Below are 27,023 nucleotides of genomic sequence, written 5' to 3'. Positions count from 1 at the left end.
CCGTCTTGACGCTACGCCACGCACACCAGCTGTTTTGGAGCCGGCACTTTATCAAGCAGTTGGTGTAGTACACACTGGCATATTTTTGCTTTTTGTGAATTTTTAAACTGTTATAATCTTTGGTAACATTACAGGTACGGATACCAGTAATTCCATTCTTACATTGGACAATTGTATTTGATTGAAGGAGGTCCTGTCTGAATGCAACATCTGATCATACTGAGACTGCCACAGATTGATCACCATCTTTGACGTGCTTTTACATACCTCATATGTTTGAGGGTTTATAGAGTGAGTGTGCAACTGTGTATAAATAAATTGAGTTGTTTTATTGTACTTCACTTAGAGGGGTTTGCGCCTTTCTTTTTCTGTTTTTTTTATCTGCAGGCTTTGCAACTACTTTTTGGCAATTAGAAGGCCACTAATTGCAACTGTGCACCACACATCTGAAACGTCTGAAATTCCCTTCAGTGAAGGGGTTAATTAGTTATCTTTCAAGGGTAATAGTATTTTAATGCAGGAATTACCCTCCCACCTGACACTTCCCACTTCCCTGATCTCTCCCAAACAGTTCTCTCCCCCCCCCCCCCACACTACTGGCCAGTCTGCCAGTTTTAAACAGACACTGAACCCAAATTTTTTCTTTCGTGATTCAGATAGAGCATGTAATTTAATTTTTAATAGAGCAAAGCAACTTTCTAATTTACTCCTATTATCAAATGTTCTTCATTCTCTTGGTATCTTTATTTGAAATGCAAGAATTTAAGTTTAGATGCCGTCCCATTTTTGGTGAACAACCTGGTTTGTCCTTGCTGATTGGTGGATAAATTCATCGACCAATAAAAATTTGCTGTCCAGAGTTCTGAACAAAAAAAAAAAGCTTAGATGCCTTCTTTTTTCAAATAAAGATAGCAAGAGAATGAAGAAAAATTGATAATAGGAGTAAATTAGAAAGTTGCTTAAAATTGCATACTCTATCAGAATCATGAAAGAAAAAATTTGGGTTCAGTGTCCCTTTTAAGTTTTTTGTTTTTTTAAATAAATTAATTTTATATTTTCTGAAGTATAGGATCCCCTCTTACCCTCCCACCTCCCTGATCCCTCCAAAACAGCTCTCTAACCCTCCCCCTTCTAGTGGTGTTCGCCATCTTAGGTACTGGCAGAAATTTCAATTTATTTATTATTTTATATTTTTTTTCTATAGTGTAGCAGTCTCCCCACCGCCCTCTCTCTCCTGTAATGTTGTGCCCCTTCCGTCCCTCTACAATTGTCTGTAGTGTAGGGCCTTGCTGTGCCGCCCACCCACCTTCCTCTATTCCTTCTGAACCTCCCTCTAGCACAAACAGAGATTGATAATATTGTCCACAGCTTTTGTTGCTGTGTGTGGAGGACAGCCACGTGCCGAAAAAACTTTGTCTTGTTCATCAAAAATATGTGTGTAGTTTGGTAATATTGCTGGCTTCTATTTTTTTTTTTTTTTTAAATGTATAAATATGTCTATGTAATGCATATTTATACAGGAAATGATTCACCAGGAACTTTTATATATTTTTAATTAGTCTAGCCAACCAGCATATAACTCTAAAAAATGTCAGTCTATAATGTTGGACAGTTCTGGTATAATTAAATGGGTTATTATAAATAATAATAATAATGGGAAAAAGTTCAATAGTGATAAGGTTAAGCATTTAATCCTTACACGGTTTTGTTGTGAGTTGTACATTAACTGTGTTTGAGTATAAAGGAAAGGGTTGTATCGTGACTAGAATCTAAGCAAACTGGTTTTACGGCAGTACGTGTTGCAAATTTACAATTGTTAACTTTAGCCCAGTTACCTGTACAATGTAAATGTATTAAAGGGACAGTCTACCGTAGAATTGTTATTGTTTTAAAAGATAGATAATCCCTTTAGTACCGATTCCCCAGTTTTACATAACCAACACAGTTATATTAATATACTTTTTACCTCTGTGATTACCTTGTATCTAGGAACCTTCTTCCAGCCCCCTGATCACATGACTGTGACTGTTTGTTTATTATCTATTGTCTTAAATTTAGCATTGTTTTGTGCTAGATCTTAAATAACCCCCTGTGCCTGAACACAGCGTTATCTATATGGCCCACGTGTACTTTCTGACTCTTTGTGTTGAAAAGAGATTTAAAAAGCATGTGATAAGAGGCAGCCCTCAAAGACTTAGAAATAAGAATATGAGCCTACCTATGTTTAGTTTAAACTAAGAATACCAAGAGAAAAAAAGCAAATTTGATGAAAAAAGTAAATTGGAAAGTTGATTAAAATTAAAAGTCATATCTGAATAATGAAAGTTTAATTTATACTAGACTGTCCATTTAACATCTTAAAAGACATAACAGTACAAAAAGGAAATGCTCTAAAGGGTTTTTACTATTGCACTATTTCTTGCTTATAACTGTGTGTAACACCTGCAAAGGGATTAGACTTATGGTCCCATGTATTAAATGGCATGCGGTCAGATCTCGACTTGAGAAGCTGTCCGCACGCCTTTGCTGCATATGGGCAACGGAACAGCTTAGTGTAATGGCCGCTGCATCTTGCATGTGCGAACCTGCCCTACAAGGGCTCCAGAGCAGCTTACGCTACTTCGTACAAGGAACCCATAGAGTTAAAGGGACATGAAACCCAAAATGTTTTTTATACAGTGCATACAATTTTAAACAATTTACAATGTATTTTTATTATCAAACTTGCTTTGTTTTCTTGGTATCATTTTGCTGAAGGAGCAGCAATGCACTTCTGCGAGCTAGCTAAACACATCTGGTGAGCCAATGACCAGAGGAATAAATGTGCACCCACCAATCAGCAGTTAACTCCCAGTTGCGCATTGCTGCTCCTGAGCCTACCTAGGTATTCTTTTTTAACAAAGGATATCAAGAGAGTGAAGCAAATAGGATAACAAAAGTATGCTCTATATAAAAGACAAAAGGAAAATGTTGGGGTTCATGTCCCTTTAAAGTCAGCTGCATAGCAGTAGTGCATTACTAGAAGTTAGCAGAACACATCTGATGAGCCAATAACTAGAGACATATGTGCGTAGCCACCAGTTTATATAATTATTGTAAGACATAGGTTCCCTCTGTTTATTGCTCTTATATGTTATTTAGGGGCTTCACATTATCAATAGTTCCTGCACTATGCTTGACACTATCTAAGCTTTATTTGAGAAGCATATCAGTCTGATCCTGACTTCACAGTACAGTCCAGCCCCGAAATACCAGGCAATCCTTCTCTGAACAAGAGAAACAGCAAAACCCCAGACGTACGTTTCGGCCTATTGTGGGCCTCGTACGTCTGGGGTTTTGCTGTTTCTCTTGTTCAGAGAAGGATTGCCTGGTATTTCGGGGCTGGACTGTACTGCAAAGTCAGGATCAGACTCATATGCTTCAGGAAAGTTTTTCTCTGTGAAAGGCACATGTTGAGCAAAAAGAGGCTGCTTCTTGGGTGGTAACTAGCCATAGAACAAGCTATTAGGCTATTGTTCGTTTCCAGGTTGAGCGCTTCTCTCTTTTTTATTTATGCAAATTATGACATTTTGGGAAGTCTCCCTAAGTGTGGTGCGGGAATCCAGACGTGGACCCGTTGCTCAGTGTGCCTAGTGGGATATGGCTGCACCTCACTGACGAGGCCCACAATAGGCCGAAACGTACGTCTGGGGTTTTGCTGTTTCTCTTGTTCAGAGAAGGATTGCCTGGTATTTCGGGGCTGGACTGTACTGTAAAGTCAGGATCAGACTGATATGCTTCAGGAAAGTTTTTCTCTGTGAAAGGCACATGTTGAGCAAAAAGAGGCTGCTTCTTGGGTGGTAACTAGCCATAGAACAAGCTATTATGCTATTGTTCGTTTCCAGGTTGAGCGCTTCTCTCTTTTTATTTATTCTTTATAACCACCTAATAAAGCAGAGACCTTATCAACTACTTAGGGATATTGAAAATGTTGCAAATAAAATAACACATTACTACATACAGGTAGAAAACCTTTTATCCAAACTGGTTTTGGTTTCCGAATAGTTTCTGTTTGGAGGATTTGCATCTGTAAAATGGGACAGTTTGGAGGGTTATAGAACCAAGTGTAAACAACAATATCTTATGTCATTTAGTCAATATTTATTTATGTCATAATACAGCTTAGTATAGAAAAGAAGTTAGTTTACCACCGCTCTGTAGATAAAAAATTAACTTTATTGAAAAATCATTAAAAGCATGTAGGACAGCAAGCACCATTACAATGCATAGCGTAGAGGAGCATAGCAGAAAGGGCCTTTTTGCTACGCTCCTCTGCTATGCATTGTAATGCACACACACACACACACACACAACACACAAAGACATACATACACGCACACAGACACACACACCCTCACAGAGAGAGACACCCACAGAAAACACAGACAGACATACATACACACACACCCTCCCTCACAGAGACATCCACAAAAAACACACAAAGACATACACACACACACACACACACACACACACACACACACACACACACACACCCTCACAGACATCCACAGAAAATGCACAAAGACATACACACCCACCCTCACAGAGAGGCCCACAGGAAAAAAAATACATACACACTCATAGAGACAAAAACAAAAGCACAAAGACATAAACACAGACACCCACAGAAACACTCACAGGAGGTAAAATGTCTGCACATTGCATCCCCTAAATCAACAGTGTGTGACATGTGTCCTTGCATAAAGGGGCAGTTAACTGGAATGTAATTATATATATATATATATATATATATATATATATATATATATATATATATATATATATATATATATATATATATATATATATATATATATATATATATATATATATATATTTATTAATTAAAAAACTCATATCTGCCAAAAGGGCATCTACCATTTGTGTATTGAGGAGGAAACCTTTCTGCATGGCTTTAAATATAGAATTTCTAGGGGGGCGGAGCCAACTGTCTAGCCAGCCGGACGCATATTGCAAGAACTCCAGTTTTGAAGCCTAATATTTGGAGTTAAACTATGTCTCAATGCGTGAGTTTATAATATTGTTGGAGAACTTATCCTTTAGCTTATTCCAATCCTAGAACGGGCATCTACACGCCTTATTTAAGCTTTATATCAGCCTTACAACGCTCCATAAAGACACAGCAGGCGAAGGGTTAAAGCTGGCAATAGCAAGATTTACAGAGCACAATACTTGCATGGCGCTTCACTCTATGTACCTAACTCACTGACTTTAAACATCGGAGCAGTCTCAACAGTTATACCAGCTGTATTTTTGCTTTTCATAAACAACAAGATGGCGGCTGCTGAAGACTGGGAGCTGACAGCCCGGGGCTTTATTGAGTCCTCCTTCCGTCTTTTAGAGACGCAACTGATCAAGCTCTTCGCCACTAACAGCTGCAGCCTATCTAATCAGACAGTACAGGAACAGGCTCTGAGTAATGCCAACGTAGAAGGGGCTGGGGTAGAGGCCCCGCTCCGTGTTGAGATGCCATGCCCACAACTTCAAACTCACATTTCTGGGAAAGCTGACCAACAAAAACTCTGTTTTATTTGCCTCTAATACTCCCTGCTTACTTGGGGATGGCTGTAGCCCTGGATTGGCACTGGCACTTTACCCTTCAGACGAGCCTCAGCAGCGGAACATATGTGCCTCGGGAGAGACTTTATGTGTAAGCCAGTGCGTCTGCATTAGTGACGGGGCCTCTCTTCTAGCTGCACACTTGGATTTGCTACCTAACCGCACACGCGGTCCTGATTTTCTAATGATACACCTAGATCAGCTGGAACATTTTACACGGAGAGATTGCCCTGGACTGAGGCTTGGTGTGGGGTGAAAATTACTGTAACGTTGCATCACTTCACTGTCCCCTATCTTGCTTCAAAGACGATAGTGAGCCAATGTGTTTTGTTACTTACTACAGACTTAACCTCACCTCCATGATAGTTATTGCCTTGATACTTCAGATGATGTCCCCTTTGGACTATTTAACCCTATCTTGCTTATTTGGTTCAGCTGAATTGTTATCCCATCAGATACCTTGAGCTCCCACTGTTATTGTTATTACTATTATTATTCCACACATATTGAATAAGGTTCATATATATTTACTCTTTCTTATGTTCTATTAAGATAAAGCTTTTTACATGAAAGGCATATTATTTATCAAATTCTGCTAGCCTATGTTTATGTCTGATATGAAAGGTTTTATTCACTAATGTTACCCTTAGAGGAAATCCTCACAACTCAGCATTTGCCTGTCTTACAATTTTTACAGCACTTTAGCTTGATGTATTAAAGGATAGGTCTCTTGTATTAGGATAGACCCTTATTGATACAGGTTCATGGCTTAGATAGTTTGTTTTCCCGCCAGATGCCTGGTACTCCCAATGTTGCCCACATTGTTCCTGTTCTTACTATATAATCAAGCTCTTAGTTAGCATGCATATGTCTTCACTCTCTTTGTACATGTTGTGTGCCCTCATTTTGTACAAACCAGTTTTTGATATTATATTTTGCGTATGGTTGATTGAATGCCCCCACTGTACTAGCCCCTTAGGCGCACAGCTAACTGTTTAGCTGGCAAATGTAAAGATGTATTATACCTGCCCCTGTACTGTGCTGCTGTACCCTATTTGACTTACATGAAGAGGCACCTAGATTATCTATTGCCAGATAGTCATAAGACCCCACGGTATCCCCCATTGTTATTATCTCTGACATTGCTATGATTAATTGAGGTTACTGTGTTATTCCCCTTGACATGGTCGCCTAGTATATACATCCCTGGGTGTTCTCCTGCCGGTGGGCATAGGGCCCGTGCCCAGGCGGCGGGATGCATACCTATTTTCTGGTTTTTCTAAAAGTTTATGAGACTGTGGTTATTATTTACTGTGCCCGCCTTCTTAATATACCCTAAGAGATAACTAGAGAGAGCAGAAGACAACTATACAGCCTAATATAAGCATATTAAAATACCAGTCAGGGTTCTCAGTGCAGGCTGGTCCTGTACTACCAACAGTAAAATTGGTCTCCCGAGAGTCTCCCTATATAGACTAATAGCTAAGCAACATCTCAACATTAGTATCTAGAGACATCACACAATAATTGCCCTTGCCCCCCACTATAAGCACAGAACTTATTGTTATCCTTGAACATAGGCTGTTTATTATACTATATCTAAGTAACAACCTCCCCCCCCCACTCATACCTAATATACCTCTTTGGCTTCGAGGTCGAATTAAGCGGTTAATCTTGCCAATACCGCATCTTAAGAATTTTCATTTCATAAGTTATGATTACACACTACCTGATGTTCCCATTGAGAACTATACTGTTACCCTGACTACTATATATGTATATCTATATAATAAACTAATCTGAGACTACAGGTCTTGCAGGGACCATTCCAGTAACTTAAATTAACACATGTTAAAAAGAAAAAGAGGTTTCAGCATTCTGTATAGCATCTATTATAATGCGAATCTTGTATATCTATAATGTAATCGTTGAATTGTACTGTGCCATTTAAAGTTTGACTTACGACATGTTACTCAAAACAAGCTGTAATGTTTCGCATAACCTCAATAAAAATTTATGTATAAAAAAATAAATATAGAATTTCTACAGCATTGTCAAATAATCATAAATTCACTGCAGCATGTTGCTAAAATGTGTTTTCATGGACCCCTGGCCCCACCATACAACTACTACCACACTTAAAGGGACACTCAATCAAAATTATTCATTATTCAGATAGAGCATGCAATTTTAAACAACTTTCTAATTTACTTCCATTAACAAAATGTGCACAGTCTTTTTATATTTAAACTTTTTGAGTCACCAGCTCCTACTGAGCATGTGCAAGAATAAGTGTGTATGCATTTGTGAATGGCTGATTGCTGTCACATGGTACGTGTATGCATTTGTGATTGGCTGGTGGCTGTCACATGGTACAGGAGGAGTGGAAAAAGACAACTTTTAAAATTGTCAGAAAAAAAATCTACTACTCATTTGAAGTTCAGGCTAAGTGCTATTGCATTGTCTTGTTATCTTGCATTTGTTGATTATGCAAATCTACAGTGTTGACTGGTCCTTTAAGTTACAATCCGAAATTGCATAAAGAAATACAAAAATTTACTAAGTCCTACCTCCTCTGCAAATGAAAGTGATCTGCCGTCTGACTCAGGCACACACTGTACAAACCTAAGTGCCAAGTCTGTCTCACACTGTGCATAGTAGTTTAGTGCACACTCAGAAATCCTCTCAAATGCTAATGCTTTACCCCTTGTAATAACATTTCCCACACTCAATAGCACTCTGCTGTAGTACCATCTGGTGGCTGCCAAAATGTGTAAAAAAAAAAAAAAATATTTTAAAAAATAAAATAGTAGTTCTTGTCTCATGGGGCCCCCTGGCCCATTGGGCCCCTGACAGGAGTAAGCCCTGTTACCCCCTGATGGCGGCCCTGTTAACCACCATTTTTGTGCGTTGTTGTTATTTCTAGATTATTATATCACTCATAGTTGCCATCAGTCCCTGATTTCCAGGGACAGTCCCTGGATTTTGTTATATGTCCCTGGATTTTGTTTGTCCCTGGAAATGTTCCTGAAAATCTCCTTTGCGCAACATTTGTTGTTTGCATATACTGTGTATATGTATGTGTGTGTGTGTGTGTGTGTGTGTATATATATATATATATATATATATATATATATATATATATATATATATATATATATATATATATATATATATATATATATATATATGTATGTATATACACATATACACATATACACATAGATGATAAATAGATATAGTGTATTATTTAAATATAATTAATTCCTAATGGAATATTGTTATTATTGAATGGGTTCACATAGTATTTGTCTTTCTAATTTTTATGCTGTGTTGTAAAAATAACCATATGCCCAGAATGTGTTCCAGAGACTGGGTAGGTGTAAGAGTTTGATGCTGTAATCTGTATAATAAACTATGGATAAGTCTAAATTATACTATTACTTTCAAATGGGTGTGTTTTGATTGCAGAATTTAGTGGGCAGAGCAGTTGAACAGTAGGTCGTCAATACTCCAGTAATGCTTGCTTGCTCTGCTGCAGTGTCCCTGGAATTTTTTTTGAAATGTTGGCAACTATTTAATCACTTCATAGCTATAAGGACGTGAAACCCCTTTTTTGATTCTTAAATTTAAATATGGGGTCTTACAATATATTATTATGGTATGCCCAAGATAGAACCAATGGTTATTACTTAAAAATTAGAGGGGAGTGCAATTTTTTTTTTTTTTAAGGTAATTCCCTTAAAAATTCACAAGGGGTGCTTTAACTTTGGATATTGCATAAATAAAAATACTCATTTGTTAGAACGCAAAGAACATGAAAACAGAATTTATGCTTACCTGATAAATTACTTTCTCCAACGGTGTGTCCGGTCCACGGCGTCATCCTTACTTGTGGGATATTCTCTTCCCCAACAGGAAATGGCAAAGAGTCCCAGCAAAACTGGTCACATGATCCCTCCTAGGCTCCGCCCACCCCAGTCATTCGACCGACGGACAGGAGGAAATATATATAGGAGAAACCATATGATACCGTGGTGACTTTAGTTAGAGAAAATAATTCATCAGACCTGATTAAAAAACCAGGGCGGGACGTGGACCGGACACACCGTTGGAGAAAGTAATTTATCAGGTAAGCATAAATTCTGTTTTCTCCAACATTGGTGTGTCCGGTCCACGGCGTCATCCTTACTTGTGGGAACCAATACCAAAGCTTTAGGACACGGATGAAGGGAGGGAGCAAATCAGGTCACCTAAATGGAAGGCACCACGGCTTGCAAAACCTTTCTCCCAAAAATAGCCTCCGAAGAAGCAAAAGTATCAAATTTGTAAAATTTGGCAAAAGTGTGCAGTGAAGACCAAGTCGCTGTCTTACATATCTGGTCAACAGAAGCCTCGTTCTTGAAGGCCCATGTGGAAGCCACAGCCCTAGTGGAGTGAGCTGTGATTCTTTCAGGAGGCTGCCGTCCGGCAGTCTCATAAGCCAATCGGATAATGCTTTTAAGCCAAAAGGAAAGAGAGGTAGAAGTCGCTTTTTGACCTCTCCTTTTACCAGAATATACAACAAACAAGGAAGATGTTTGTCTGAAATCTTTAGTAGCCTCTAAATAGAATTTTAGAGCACGGACTACGTCCAAATTGTGTAACAAACGTTCCTTCTTTGAAACTGGATTCGGACACAAAGAAGGTACAACTATCTCCTGGTTAATATTTTTATTGGAAACAACTTTCGGAAGAAAACCAGGCTTAGTACGCAAAACCACCTTATCTGCATGGAACACCAGATAGGGCGGAGAACACTGCAGAGCAGATAACTCTGAAACTCTTCTAGCAGAAGAAATTGCAACTAAAAACAAAACTTTCCAAGATAATAACTTAATATCTACGGAATGTAAGGGTTCAAACGGAACCCCTTGAAGAACTGAAAGAACTAGATTTAGACTCCAGGGAGGAGTCAAAGGTCTGTAAACAGGCTTGATCCTAACCAGAGCCTGAACAAATGCTTGAACATCTGGCACAGCTGCCAGTCTTTTGTGAAGTAAAACAGATAAAGCAGAGATCTGTCCCTTCAGAGAACTTGCAGATAATCCTTTCTCCAAACCTTCTTGTAGAAAGGATAGAATCTTAGGAATTTTTATCTTGTTCCATGGGAATCCTTTAGATTCACACCAACAGATATATTTTTTCCATATTTTATGGTAAATTTTTCTAGTTACAGGCTTTCTAGCCTGAATCAGAGTATCTATTACAGAATCTGAAAACCCACGCTTTGATAAAATCAAGCGTTCAATCTCCAAGCCGTCAGTTGGAGGGAAACCAGATTCGGGTGTTCGAATGGACCCTGAACAAGAAGGTCCTGTCTCAAAGGTAGCTTCCATGGTGGAGCCGATGACATATTCACCAGGTCTGCATACCAAGTCCTGCGTGGCCACGCAGGAGCTATCAAGATCACCGAGGCCCTCTCCTGATTGATCCTGGCTACCAGCCTGGGGATGAGAGGAAACGGTGGGAATACATAAGCTAGGTTGAAGGTCCAAGGTGCTACTAGTGCATCTACTAGGGTCGCCTTGGGATCCCTGGATCTGGACCCGTAGCAAGGAACCTTGAAGTTCTGACGAGACGCCATCAGATCCATGTCTGGAATGCCCCATAATTGAGTTATTTGGGCAAAGATTTCCGGATGGAGTTCCCACTCCCCCGGATGGAATGTCTGACGACTCAGAAAATCCGCTTCCCAATTTTCCACTCCTGGGATGTGGATCGCAGACAAGTGGCAGGAGTGATCCTCCGCCCATTGAATTATCTTGGTCACTTCTTTCATCGCCAGGGAAGTCCTTGTTCCCCCCTGATGATTGATATATGCAACGGTCGTCATGTTGTCTGACTGAAACCTTATGAATTTGGCCTTTGCTAGTTGAGGCCAAGCTCTGAGAGCATTGAATATCGCTCTCAGTTCCAGAATGTTTATCGGGAGAAGAGACTCTTCCCGAGACCATAGACCCTGAGCTTTCAGGGATTCCCAGACCGCGCCCCAGCCCACTAGGCTGGCGTCGGTCGTGACAATGACCCACTCTGGTCTGCGGAAGCTCATTCCCTGTGACAGATTGTCCAGGGTCAGCCACCAACGGAGTGAATCTCTGGTCTTTTGATCTACTTGAATCGTCGGAGACAAGTCTGTATAATCCCCATTCCACTGTCTGAGCATGCACAGTTGTAATGGTCTTAGATGAATTCGTGCAAAAGGAACTATGTCCATTGTTGCAACCATCAATCCTATTACTTCCATGCACTGCGCTATGGAAGGACGAGGAACAGAATGAAGTACTTGACAAGAGCTTAGAAGTTTTGATTTTCTGACCTCTGTCAGAAAAATCCTAATTTCTAAGGAATCTATTATTGTTCCCAAGAAGGGAACTCTTGTTGACGGGGACAGAGAACTTTTTTCTTTGTTCACCTTCCGTCCGTGAGATCTGAGAAAGGCTAGGACGATTTGCTTTTGACAGGGACGACGCTTGAATCAGGATGTCGTCCAAGTAAGGTACTACTGCCATGCCCCTTGGTCTTAGAACCGCTAGAAGGGACCCTAGTACCTTTGTGAAAATCCTTGGAGCAGTGGCTAATCCAAATGGAAGTGCCACAAACTGGTAATGCTTGTCCAGAAAAGCGAACCTTAGGAACTGATGATGTTCCTTGTGGATAGGAATATGTAGGTACGCATCCTTTAAATCCACGGTAGTCATAAATTGATTTTCCTGGATAGTAGGTAGGATCGTTCGAATAGTTTCCATTTTGAACGATGGTACCCTGAGAAATTTGTTTAGGATCTTTAGATCCAAAATTGGTCTGAATGTTCCCTCTTTTTTGGGAACTATGAACAGATTGGAATAAAATCCCATTCCTTGTTCTCTTATTGGAACTGGATGTATCACTCCCATCTTTAACAGGTCTTCTACACAATGTAAGAATGCCTGTCTCTTTATTTGGTTTGAAGATAATTGAGACCTGTGGAACCTTCCCCTTGGGGGTAGTTCCTTGAATTCCAGGAGATAACCTTGAGAAACTATTTCTAGCGCCCAAGGATCCTGAACATCTCTTGCCCAAGCCTGAGCAAAGAGAGAAAGTCTGCCCCCCACTAGATCCGGTCCCGGATCGGGGGCTATCCCTTCATGCTGTTTTGGTAGCAGTGGTAGGCTTCTTGGCCTGCTTACCCTTGTTCCAGCCTTGCATTGGTTTCCAGGCTGGTTTGGGTTGTGAAGTATTACCCTCTTGCTAGAGGATACAGAATTAGAGACTGGTCCGTTTCTGCGAAAGGGACGAAAATTAGGCTTATTATTAGCCTTAAAAGACCTATCCTGTGGGAGGGCGTGGCCCTTTCCCCCAGTGATGTCTGAAATAATCTCTTTCAAATCAGGTCCAAATAATGTTTTACCTTTGAAAGGAATGTTAAGCAATTTTGTCTTGGAAGACACATCCGCTGACCAAGACTTTAGCCAAAGCACTCTGCGCGCCACGACAGCAAACCCTGAATTTTTCGCCGCTAATCTAGCTAATTGCAAAGCGGCATCTAAAACAAAAGAGTTAGCCAATTTAAGTGCTTGAACTCTGTCCATAACCTCCTCATACGAAGATTCTTTACTGAGCGATTTTTCTAGTTCCTCGAACCAGAAACACACTGCCGTAGTGACAGGAACAATGCATGAAATTGGTTGTAGAAGGTAACCTTGCTGTACAAAAATCTTTTTAAGCAAACCCTCTAATTTCTTATCCATAGGATCTTTGAAAGCACAACTATCTTCGATAGGAATAGTAGTGCGTTTGTTTAGAGTAGAAACCGCCCCCTCGACCTTGGGGACTGTCTGCCATAAGTCCTTTCTGGGGTCGACTATAGGAAATAATTTCTTAAATATAGGGGGGGGAACAAAAGGTATGCCGGGCCTTTCCCACTCTTTATTTACTATGTCCGCCACCCGCTTGGGTATAGGAAAAGCGTCGGGGGGCACCGGAACCTCTAGGAACTTGTCCATCTTACATAATTTCTCTGGAATGACCAAATTGTCACAATCATCCAGAGTAGATAACACCTCCTTAAGCAGTGCGCGGAGATGTTCTAATTTAAATTTAAATGTCACAACATCAGGTTCAGCTTGATGAGAAATTTTTCCTGAATCTGAAATTTCTCCATCAGACAAAACCTCCCTCATGGCCCCTTGAGATTGGTGTGAGGGTATGTCAGAACAGTTATCATCAGCGTCCTCTTGCTCTTCAGTGTTTAAAACAGAGCAATCGCGCTTTCTCTGATAAGTAGGCATTTTGGATAAAAGATTTGCTATGGAGTTATCCATTACAGCCGTTAATTGTTGCATGGTAATAAGTATTGGCGCACTAGATGTACTAGGGGCCTCCTGTGTGGGCATAACTGGTGTAGACACAGTAGGGGATGATGTAGTATCAGGTTTACTCCCCTCATTTGAGGAATCATCTTGGGCAATATCATTATCTGTTGCATTACTGTCCTTACTTTGTTTGGACACTATGGCACAATTATCACATAAATTTAAATGGGGAGACACATTGGCTTTCATACATATAGAACATAGCTTATCTGAAGGTACAGACATGTTAAACAGCTTAAACTTGTCAACAAAGCACAAAAAACGTTTTAAAATAAAACCGTTACTGTCACTTTAAATTTCAAACTGAAAACACTTTATTACTGAATATGTGAAAAAGTATGAAGGAATTGTTCAAAATTCACCAAAATTTCACCACAGTGTCTTAAAGCATTAAAAGTATTGCACACCAAATTTCAGCTTTAACCCTTAAATTAACGGAACCGGAGCCGTTTTTACATTTAACCCCTATACAGTCCCAGAATGAGGCTCTGTCTATAACTAGAAAGGCCCCCCATCTGAAAAAGGTGTCCAACACAGTGCCTGCCGTTTTTCTAAACGTTCCCCAAGATTATAATACCAATAATTAGTTAGAATCTGCATAATATGCCTAGTAAAGCAATTGTTTTAGCCCAGAAAAATGTCTACCAGTTTTTAAGCCCTTTTTGAAGCCCTTTATTCTTTTATGTTTAACTAAGAAAATGGCTTACCGGTCCCCATGAGGGGAAATGACAGCCTTCCAGCATTACATGGTCTTGTTAGAAATATGGCTAGTCATACCTTAAGCAGAAAAGACTGCTAACTGTTTCCCCCAACTGAAGTTACTTCATCTCAACAGTCCTATGTGGAAACGGCAAACGATTTTAGTTACTGTCTGCTAAAATCATCTTCCTCTCACAAACAGAAATCTTCATCCTTTTCTGTTTCAGAGTAAATAGTACATACCAGCACTATTTTAAAATAACAAACACTTGATAGAAGAATAAAACTACATTTAAACACCAAAAAACTCTTAACCATCTCCGTGGAGATGTTGCCTGTGCAACGGCAAAGAGAATGACTGGGGTGGGCGGAGCCTAGGAGGGATCATGTGACCAGCTTTGCTGGGACTCTTTGCCATTTCCTGTTGGGGAAGAGAATATCCCACAAGTAAGGATGACGCCGTGGACCGGACACACCAATGTTGGAGAAACAAAGGGATTAATATGTTTGTCACATTTATATAAAAGATTTCCCTTTGTGGATCTTAACAATGACAACAGGAGTGAGAACAGCCATTATAGCTGCAGAATAGAATAAAATTGTCACTTTATTTTATAGAAATATTCTAGTGGAAAAAAATAAAATGGAGTATATGGCAAAGCATTTTATATTTAAGAAAAGGTTTTCTTTTATCCTTGCAAATGGGTTAAATCCATAGTCAAAATTGTTTTTCTGTGGCACTGCAGGTGACAATACAACTGGTAAGCCAATCAGGAGCAGGCATACATACATATTTTCCAATCATTAGCTATATCTTCATCTGATTGAGAGTGTTCCAGGAGTGCAACGTTTTATTGTGTATTTTACCCTTTCTGAATGAGTTAAACAAATAGCAAAAATGGGGAATATTTTAAAAGTAAAATACCCTAACAAAAAAGAGCATATTCCTTTAAATGAACCAACCGAGGAAATAGATGAAAGTACAAAAAAGGTATAAATACCCCATAAAAACATTTATTTAAATAACAGAATAAAGTCTGTACCGCAGTTGCACAATAGTATTGACATGGTGAGAGTAAGAAAGCAGTCAATGATATCACCTTACAATATGCACAGCACTAGTGTTAAAATAATTGGCACATATGTACGTGGCAACTAGAGGAGAGGTGATCATTAGTAATGTAGAACAAAGTGCATGTATAGCATGAAGTACACTACATAGTAAACATAAGGAAGAACTACTGTCTCCTGCATTATAACCACTTAGATGTTAGGAAATCATTATAAAAAGAACTAACAGGCAAAGATAAAGTAAATACACAAAACAAATCCCTAATAATTCATCAAACTTTAGGATATCATTTGCAAATAGGTTTTCCTAATATGGTAACCTATGTGTCATTGGAGGAGAAGCTGACAAGAGAGTTATTGTGTTAAAGGGACAGTCTACACCAAAATTGTTATTGTTTAAAAAGATAGATAACACCTTTACCACCCATTCCCCAGCTTTGCACAACCAACATTGTTTTATTAATATACTTTATAACATTCAAACCTCTTTCTGCCTGCTTCTTTTTTTTATTAGTTTTTCACAACAAGAGACTGCTAGTTAATTTGTCCCATATAGATAACATTGTGCTCAGGCCCAGAGTTGTGCATGACACAGCACTAATTCCCTAAAATGCAAGTCAATAGATAATAAATAAATAAATAAATAGCCATGTGATAAGAGGGCTGTCAGAAGAGGATTAGATACAAGGTAATCACAGAGGTAAAAAGTGTATTAAAGGGTCAGTAAACATTAAAAATAATGTTATATAATTCTGCACATAGTTTACTGTCCCTTTAATATAACTGTGTTGGTTGTGCAAAGCTGGGGAATGGGTAATAAAGGGATTATCTATCTTTTTATAATCAATAAACATTTTGGAGTAGACTGTCCCTTTAACTATAATGTTTTTATAAATTGATCCCTCACATTCTTCTTTTGCTGTCATGCACATATCTGTAAATGCCAAAGGTTAAAGTGAGATGAAACCCAAAAACTTTCTTTCATGACTCAGATAGAGCATACTACTTTCCGATGTACTTATATTATCTAATTTGCTTCATTCTCTTGGTATCAGAAGCTTGGAGCTAGCTGCTGATTGGTGGCTGAATTTGTATGCCCATTTTCATTGGTTTGAAAATATGTTTAACTAACTTCCAGGAGTGCATTGATACTTCTTCAATAAAAGATACCAAGCGAATTAAATAAAATTTATAATAGAAATGTATTGGAATGTTGTTTAAAAATGTATAATCTATCTAAATCATAAAAGAACATTTTTGGGTTTCATGTCCCTTAAGGGGTGCAGTTGCTTCTGGTCCTACAGCTACAAGGGCAACCCATCTGGCCCTAAAATATACTAAACAATACCTATGGTGTTCTAGTTAAAGGGACAGTCAACACCAGAATTTTTGTTGTTTAAAAAGATAGATAATCCCTTTATTACCCATTCCCCAGTTTTGCAAAACCAACACTGTTATATTAATACACTTTTTACCTCTGTGATTAACTTGTATCTAAGCATCTTCTGACCGCCCCTAATCACATGACTTTTAGTTATTTTCTATTGACTTGCATTTTAGCCAATTAGTGCAGTGTCTGCCACTAGCCACGGGCGTGCTCACAATGCTATCTATATGGCCTACATGAACTTGCTCTCCCCTGCTGTGAAAAGTAAATAAAATAGAGGCAGTCTTCAAGGGCTTAGAAATTATCATATGCACCTTCCTAGGTTCGCTTTCAACTAGAATACCAAGAGAACAAAGCAAAATTTGTGATAAAAGTAAATTGGAAAGTTGTTTAAAATTACATGCCCTATTTGAAAAATTAGTTTTTTTTGGACTTGACTGTCCCTTTAAGCCTGAATTGATCAGGTGACTACAATAAGTCTGTTTATGGACATGTCACAGATATGTTGTGCCAGCAGACTCCTCTTGTTATTTTTTTTTTTTGAGTGAGATGATTTTGATTGATTTTCTAACAGATGAAAGGCACAAACAGTCACCAGTCACACGGTATCTTAGAAATGATCTCTCTGTCTCTCTGTCTTTCTCTCTTTCCCTCTTTCTCTCTAAAATAAAAATAACAGTCATGTAATTGAAGAACATTGGAATGTGAAATATTTACAGTAAAACACATTATTAAATATTTTATATAATTATTTAGACACACACACACATATGTATATGTATTTAACTCTAACCCTTTACGTGAGGTCTTCAGTCGCACTACCTTACACACATTAAATCCGATTGCACTCAAGCAAACGCGTTTACTTTCAACTTGTAATAAGCATGCAGATTAACACTCTAGTGATTTTCTTATATCACGGACGTGCTTACTTTAGCACACCACTTGTAATCTAGCCCTAAATAGGTCTTCAGGAGAACACTGTAAAGGGGCAGTAACTACCCTGTGATCACAATATTTTTCTGCTTTCTTGCAGTAAATCTACATACTAAGTGAATTTGAAATGTTTTTATTTTGAGGAGCCAATCAGAACTTATTTGAGTATACTCAACCAGCCCCTTTCATTTTGTTAGCAAAAGAGCCATTGTTTTACAGCCTATCTGATCATTTGTGCTGAGGCCAATTAGGGACATATATATCACATGGTTATGTTTGTTACCAATTTACTTCTATTATCAAATTTGCTTCGTTCCCTTGATATTCTTTGTTGAACAGATACCTAGGAAGGTGTTTGGAGCACTATATGGCAGGAAATAATACTGCAATCTAGTGCTCTTGCAAATGGATACCATTCTTACAAAGCTGCTGCCATTTAGTGCTCCAGAAATGGGCAGGCTCCTTAACTTACGTCCTTGCTTTTCAAACAAAATTACCAAGAGAACTAAGAAAAATTGATAATAGAAGTAAATTAGAAAGTTGTTTAAAATTGCATTATCTGTCTAAATCATGAAAGAAAAATGTTGGTTTTCATATCCCTTTAAAGGGACAGTATAGTCAAAAATAAATTTCATGATTCAGATAGAGCATGCAATTTTAAGCAACTTTCTAATTTACTCCTATTATTAATTTTTCTTCATTCTCTTGGTATCTTGGCCCATTTATGGGTCAGCACCTGGGTGATTGGATGGCTACATTTAGACACCAATCAGCAAGTGCTAACCAGGTGCAGAATAAAAAATGGGCCTGCTTCTAAGATTACATTCCAGCTTTTAAAAATAAAGAAACGGAGAACGAAAAAAAATTGATACTTGGAGTATATTAGAAAGTTGCTTCAAATTGCATGCTCTATCTGAATCATTAAAGTTTAATTTTGACTATTCTATACCTTTTTAAGTTTCAGGAAAGAGGGCAAATTAAATAATGAATGTGTACTGATAAGTTGTTTTACCTTCTATAATAAAATTTTTTATATTACAATCTCTGCATTTAATGCCCCTTTAAAAGGATATTAAACACTAAATAAATCAGTAATAAAAATATGTATTCAAAGCAAATATTAGCCTGAGAAAAATATATTCATATATTTTTTTTTTAAATTTCATTATTTTTTAAATATTGAAAAAATAAGGGTAACATTCTAATGCCTATAAAGGGTGCGCCATATTGTAACAGGTTTCTTTTTCTGCTAAGCCGTATAAGTGGCAGTTATAAATGGCTTATGTCTATACTTCCACTTTTAATATAAAATTAAACATTTTATATTAATATCTCGAAGTGTTTAATGTCCCTTTAAGAACGAATTATGCAGATTATTTGAACTTTTTTACAAAACGTTAAAGGGACACTGAACCCAAATTTTTTCTTTTGTGATTCAGATAGAACAGGCAATTTTAAGCAACTTTCTAATTTACTCCTATTATCAATTTTTCTTTGTTCTCTTGCTAGCTTTATTTGAAAAAGAAGGAATCTAAGCTTTTTTTTGGCTCAGTACTGTGGACAGAATTTTATTATTGGTGGATGAATTTATCCACCAATCAGCTAGAACAACCCAGGTTGTTCACCAAAAATGGGCCGGCATCTAAACTTTAATTCTTGCATTTCAAAGAAAGATACCAAAAGAATGAAGTACATTTGATAATAGGAGTAAATTAGAAAGTTGCTTAAAATTGCCTGCTCTATCTGAATCACAAAATGAAAAGTTTTGGGTTCAGTGTCCCTTTTAAGCATAATACGTTTTGTTACTTAAATAAATAAACATTTTGATATGTTGTTAGCACTACAATTACTTTTAGTATTACATTCATACCTGAAAGACATTTTGAAAAAAATACAAAATATATTTTCAACTTTTTTACTGTCGTCTACTTTTATGTTGTGTTTTGTGATAACTCTGACATTGTGAGAAATTTGTATTGGTAATTTGCTTACAATGTGTTGCAGTATCAAGAAAATTCCTTTTGAGGCCAGCGGAAGAAACAACTGCATCAGCAATAATAAAAAAAGAGCATTCATTGTATGTGCTTTGTCACTGTGACTGTTCACTACACATAAAACTGAACAGACAGCTGAAGCTTGCTAGAGTCAGTAGAAGCTGTGCAACAGGTAAGTGTGCTCTGTACCATACTTGTTTTAGGCTTTGATAGACATTGACACTGAAAAACTTCTAAATTGTGTTATAGACATCATTATTTACAATGTTTTATGTATTTTGCATGATGATTACAAATATTACCTGTTATGAGTTGACAGAGGTGGGGGTACTCAGTACCGGTGAGTACCCCGACAAAAAAAGCCCTTTATGTGTGTATATGTATGATTCATATAGAGCATGAGAGTTTAAACAACTTTCCAGTTTACTTTTGTTTTTTTGTTTTTTTTTCTGTATCATTTATTAAAGAGCATATCTGGGTTAAACTTTATAAAGTGCACGTGTTCTGAGAACTATGTAGTATGTGTATTTATAACAATATTTCTTCTGTTAAGTGTGATCAGTCCACGGGTCATCATTACTTCTGGGATATTACTCCTCCCCAACAGGAAGTGCAAGAGGATTCACCCAGCAGAGCTGCATATAGCTCCTCCCCTCTACGTCACTCCCAGTCATTCTCTTGCACCCAACGACTAGATGGGATGTGTGAGAGGACTATGGTGATTATACTTAGTTTTATATCTTCAATCAAAAGTTTGTTATTTTAAAATAGCACCGGAGTGTGTTATTACCTCTCTGGCAGAGTTTGAAGAAGAATCTACCAGAGTTTTGCTATGATTTTAGCCGGAGTAGTTAAGATCATATTGCTGTTCTCGGCCATCTGAGGAGTGAGGTAAACTTCAGATCAGGGGACAGCGGGCAGATGAATCTGCATAGAGGTATGTAGCAGTTTTTATTTTCTGACAATGGAATTGATGAGAAAATCCTGCCATACCGATATAATGTCATGTATGTATACTTTACACTTCAGTATTCTGGGGAATGGTACTTCACTAGAATTACACTGTAAGAAATACATAAAGCTGTTTAATAACTAGAGATTATGTTTAACGTTTTTGCTGGAATGTAAAATCGTTTTCATTTGCTGAGGTACTGTGTGAATAAATGTTTGGGCACTATTTTTCCACTTGGCAGTTGCTTAATTCTGTTTTTCTGACAGTTTCTGTTCTCCCTCACTGCTGTGTGTGAGGGGGAGGGGCCGTTTTTTTGGCGCTTTTACTATGCATCAAATATTTCAGTCAGCAACTCATTGTATTCCCTGCATGATCCGGTTCATCTCTACAGAGCTCAGGGGTCTTCAAAACTTATTTTGAGGGAGGTAATTTCTCTCAGCAGAGCTGTGAGAATTATAGTTTGACTGAGATAAAAAACGTTTATTCTGTAATTTGTTTCCTGCTTTCAGAATTTGTTATCTTTGCTAATGGGATTAAACCTTTGCTAAAGTTGTGTTGTTTACAAGGATTGAGGCTATAACTGTTTCAATTTATTAATTTTCAACTGTCATAGATCTTCTGTGCTTCTTAAAGGCACAGTACGTTTTAATATTATTCTAATTGAATTGTATTTCCAAGTTGCAAGTTTATTTGCTAGTGTGTTAAACATGTCTGATTCAGAGGATGATACCTGTGTCATTTGTTGCAATGCCAAGGTGGAGCCCAATAGAAATTTATGTACTAACTGTATTGATGCTACTTTAAATAAAAGTCAATCTGTACAAATTGAACAAATTTCACCAAACAACGAGGGGAGAGTTATGCCGACTAACTCGCCTCACGTGTCAGTACCTACATCTCCCGCTCAGAGGGAGGTGCGTGATATTGTAGCGCCGAGTACATCTGGGCGGCCATTACAAATTACAGGATATGGCTACTGTTATGACTGAGGTTTTGGCTAAATTACCAGAACTAAGAGGTAAGCGTGATCACTCTGGGGTGAGAACAGAGTGCGCTGATAATATTAGGGCCATGTCAGACACTGCGTCACAGGTGGCAGAACATGAGGACGGAGAACTTCATTCTGTGGGTGACGGTTCTGATCCAAACAGACTGGATTCAGATATTTCAAATTTTAAATTTAAACTGGAAAACCTCCGTGTATTACTAGGGGAGGTGTTAGCGGCTCTGAATGATTGTAACACAGTTGCAATACCAGAGAAAATGTGTAGGTTGGATAAATATTTTGCGGTACAGACGAGTACTGAGGTTTTTCCTATACCTAAGAGACTTACTGAAATTGTTACTAAGGAGTGGGATAGACCCGGTGTGCCGTTCTCACCCCCTCCGATATTTAGAAAAATGTTTCCAATAGACGCCACCACAAGGGACTTATGGCAAACGGTCCCTAAGGTGGAGGGAGCAGTTTCTACCTTAGCTAAGCGTACCACTATCCCGGTGGAGGATAGCTGTGCTTTTTCAGATCCAATGGATAAAAAGTTAGAGGGTTACCTTAAGAAAATGTTTGTTCAACAAGGTTTTATATTGCAACCCCTTGCATGCATTGCGCCGATCACGGCTGCAGCGGCATTCTGGATTGAGTCTCTGGAAGAGAACATTGGTTCAGCTACTCTGGACGACATTACGGACAGGCTTAGAGTCCTTAAACTATCTAATTCATTCATTTCGGAGGCCGTAGTACATCTTACTAAACTTACGGCGAAGAATTCAGGATTCGCCATTCAGGCACGCAGGGCGCTGTGGCTAAAATCCTGGTCAGCTGATGTTACTTCTAAGTCTAAATTGCTTAATATACCTTTCAAAGGGCAGACCTTATTCGGGCCCGGGTTGAAAGAGATTATTGCTGACATTACAGGAGGTAAAGGCCATGCCCTGCCTCAGGACAAAGCCAAAGCCAAGACTAGACAGTCTAATTTTCGTTCCTTTCGTAATTTCAAAGCAGGAGCAGCATCAACTTCCTCTGCACCAAAACAGGAAGGAGCTGTTGCTCGCTACAGACAAGGCTGGAAACCTAACCAGTCCTGGAACAAGGGCAAGCAGACTAGGAAACCTGCTGCTGCCCCTAAAACAGCATGAATTGAGGGCCCCCGATCCGGGATCGGATCTAGTGGGGGGCAGACTTTCTCTCTTCGCCCAGGCTTGGGCAAGAGATGTTCAGGATCCCTGGGCGCTAGAGATAATATCTCAGGGATACCTTCTGGACTTCAAATACTCTCCTCCAAGAGAGAGATTTCATCTGTCAAGATTGTCAACAATCCAGACAAAGAAAGAGGCGTTTCTACGCTGCGTACAAGAGCTCTTGTTAATGGGAGTAATCCATCCAGTTCCACGATCGGAACAGGGACAGGGGTTTTACTCAAATCTGTTTGTGGTTCCCAAAAAAGAGGGAACTTTCAGACCAATCCTGGACTTAAAGATCCTAAACAAATTCCTAAGAGTTCCATCGTTCAAGATGGAGACTATTCGGACAATTTTACCTATGATCCAAGAGGGTCAATACATGACCACTGTAGATTTAAAAGATGCTTACCTTCACATACCGATTCACAAAGATCATTATCGGTACCTAAGGTTTGCCTTCCTAGACAGGCATTACCAGTTTGTGGCTCTTCCATTCGGATTGGCTACAGCTCCAAGAATCTTCACAAAGGTTCTGGGTGCTCTTCTGGCGGTACTAAGACCGCGGGGAATCTCGGTAGCTCCATACCTAGACGACATTCTGATACAAGCTTCAAGCTTTCAAACTGCCAAGTCTCATACAGAGTTAGTGCTGGCATTTCTAAGGTCACATGGATGGAAGGTGAACGAAAAGAAAAGTTCACTCGTTCCACTCACAAGAGTTCCCTTCCTGGGGACTCTTATAGATTCTGTAGAAATGAAGATTTACCTGACAGAGGACAGGCTAACAAGACTTCAAAGTGCTTGCCGCACCCTTCATTCCATTCAACACCCGTCAGTGGCTCAATGCATGGAGGTAATCGGCTTAATGGTAGCGGCAATGGACATAGTACCCTTTGCACGCTTACACCTCAGACCACTGCAACTGTGCATGCTAAGCCAGTGGAATGGGGATTACTCAGACTTATCCCCTTCTCTGAATCTGGATCAAGAGACCAGAAATTCTCTTCTATGGTGGCTTTCTCGGCCACATCTGTCCAGGGGGATGCCATTCAGCAGACCAGACTGGACAATTGTAACAACAGACGCCAGCCTTCTAGGTTGGGGTGCCGTCTGGAATTCTCTGAAGGCTCAGGGACAATGGAGTCAGGAGGAGAGTCTCCTGCCAATAAACATTCTGGAATTGAGAGCAGTTCTCAATGCCCTCCTGGCTTGGCCCCAGTTGACAACTCGGGGGTTCATCAGGTTTCAGTCGGACAACATCACGACTGTAGCTTACATCAACCATCAGGGAGGGACAAGAAGCTCCCTAGCTATGATGGAAGTATCAAAGATAATTTGCTGGGCAGAATCTCACTCTTGCCACCTGTCAGCAATCCACATCCCGGGAGTGGAGAACTGGGAAGCGGATTTCTTAAGTCGTCAGACTTTTCATCCGGGGGAGTGGGAACTTCATCCGGAGGTCTTTGCCCAAATACTTCGACGTTGGGGCAAACCAGAGATAGATCTCATGGCGTCTCTACAGAACGCCAAGCTTCCTCGTTACGGGTCCAGATCCAGGGATCCAGGAGCAGTCCTGATAGATGCTCTGACAGCACCTTGGGACTTCAGGATGGCTTACGTGTTTCCACCCTTCCCGTTGCTTCCTCGATTGATTGCCAGAATCAAACAAGAGAGAGCATCAGTGATTCTAATAGCACCTGCGTGGCCACGCAGGACTTGGTATGCAGACCTGGTGGACATGTCATCCTGTCCACCTTGGTCTCTACCTCTGAAACAGGACCTTCTGATACAGGGTCCCTTCAAACATCAAAATCTAACTTCTCTGAAGCTGACTGCTTGGAAATTGAACGCTTGATTTTATCAAGACGTGGATTTTCTGAGTCAGTTATTGATACCTTAATACAGGCTAGGAAACCTGTTACCAGAAAGATTTACCATAAGATATGGCGTAAATACCTATATTGGTGTGAATCCAAAGGTTACTCTTGGAGTAAGGTTAGGATTCCTAGGATATTGTCTTTTCTACAAGAAGGTTTAGAAAAGGGTTTATCTGCTAGTTCATTAAAGGGACAGATCTCAGCTCTGTCCATTCTGTTACACAAACGTCTGTCAGAAGTTCCTGACGTCCAGGCTTTTTGTCAGGCTTTGGCCAGAATTAAGCCTGTGTTTAAAACTGTTGCTCCACCATGGAGTTTAAACCTTGTTCTTAATGTTTTACAGGGCGTTCCGTTTGAACCCCTTCATTCCATTGATATAAAGTTGTTATCTTGGAAAGTTCTATTTTTAATGGCTATTTCCTCGGCTCGAAGAGTCTCTGAATTATCAGCCTTACATTGTGATTCTCCTTATTTGATTTTTCATTCGGATAAGGTAGTCCTGCGTACTAAACCTGGGTTCTTACCTAAGGTAGTTACTAACAGGAATATCAATCAAGAGATTGTTGTTCCTTCTTTATGCCCAAATCCTTCTTCAAAGAAGGAACGTCTACTGCACAACCTGGATGTAGTCCGTGCTCTAAAATTTTACTTACAGGCAACTAAGGAATTTCGACAAACGTCTTCTCTGTTTGTCATTTACTCTGGGCAGAGGAGAGGTCAAAAAGCTTCCGCTACCTCTCTTTCTTTTTGGCTTCGTAGCATAATTCGTTTAGCTTATGAGACTGCTGGACAGCAGCCTCCTGAAAGAATTACAGCTCATTCTACTAGAGCTGTGGCTTCCACTTGGGCCTTCAAGAATGAGGCCTCTGTTGAACAGATTTGCAAGGCTGCAACTTGGTCTTCGCTTCATACTTTTTCCAAATTTTCCAAATTTGACACTTTTGCTTCATCGGAGGCTATTTTTGGGAGAAAGGTTCTTCAGGCAGTGGTTCCTTCTGTATAAAGAGCCTGCCTATCCCTCCCGTCATCCGTGTACTTTTGCTTTGGTATTGGTATCCCAGAAGTAATGATGACCCGTGGACTGATCACACTTAACAGAAGAAAACATAATTTATGCTTACCTGATAAATTCCTTTCTTCTGTAGTGTGATCAGTCCACGGCCCGCCCTGTTTTTAAGGCAGGTAAATATTTTTTAATTTATACTCCAGTCACCACTTCACCCTTGGCTTTTCCTTTCTCGTTGGTCCTTGGTCGAATGACTGGGAGTGACGTAGAGGGGAGGAGCTATATGCAGCTCTGCTGGGTGAATCCTCTTGTACTTCCTGTTGGGGAGGAGTAATATCCCAGAAGTAATGATGACCCGTGGACTGATCACACTACAGAAGAAAGGAATTTATCAGGTAAGCATAAATTATGTTTTTTAACATAGTGTACAATGTTAAGCACTATAGTATAGTAGTGTTTATGGCTTTTTACTTTGTTGCAAATATCATTGCAAATACTGCTGCTGCCATATAGTGCACAAGCACGCTCCTGAACCTACCTAGGTATTCTCTACAATAACTATACCAAGAACCAAGTCAATTTGATAATACAATTAAAACTGAAAGTTGTTTTAAAGTTGCACGCTATATCTGAATCATGAACATTTTATTTTGACTTAACCACTTCTGTCACAAGGAGCTAGAGTCTAAAAATCCACGGTCAGTATGAAGTTGCAGAGCTTTACCAACTGGCACTTGTAAAGGGTTAAAAGAAGACAACCGCTCTGAAGACTTGTCCTTATTGCCCAATTTCAGTGTTGGTATTTTAAATGAATGCATATTGGTATTTGTCTGCAATCTGCTTGTACAAGAGCAGCGTTTGCTTGTTCTTTTTAAACAAATTTGCAATGGTCTTTTCTTCTTTAT

The 27,023-nt window shown here is 39.2% G+C and overlaps 1 protein-coding gene across 4 annotated transcripts in view; it reads left to right on the top strand.

Annotated features, from left to right (window-relative positions):
- TPMT (thiopurine S-methyltransferase) overlaps positions 1 to 27,023 on the top strand; it is a 100,492-nt gene that overhangs the window by 7,570 nt on the left and 65,899 nt on the right. For all 4 annotated transcript variants that reach the window (XM_053714785.1, XM_053714786.1, XM_053714787.1 and 1 more), the window contains one exon: positions 20,113 to 20,274. The gene's annotated coding sequence lies outside the window, so the exon portion shown is untranslated. The remainder of the gene's footprint in view (positions 1 to 20,112; positions 20,275 to 27,023) is intronic.

Source organism: Bombina bombina, chromosome 5 (assembly GCF_027579735.1).
Source record: "Bombina bombina isolate aBomBom1 chromosome 5, aBomBom1.pri, whole genome shotgun sequence".
Taxonomy (NCBI): Eukaryota; Metazoa; Chordata; class Amphibia; order Anura; family Bombinatoridae; genus Bombina; species Bombina bombina.
Note: the sequence above shows the minus strand (reverse complement) of the source record. Positions and strands in the feature narration are given on the sequence as shown.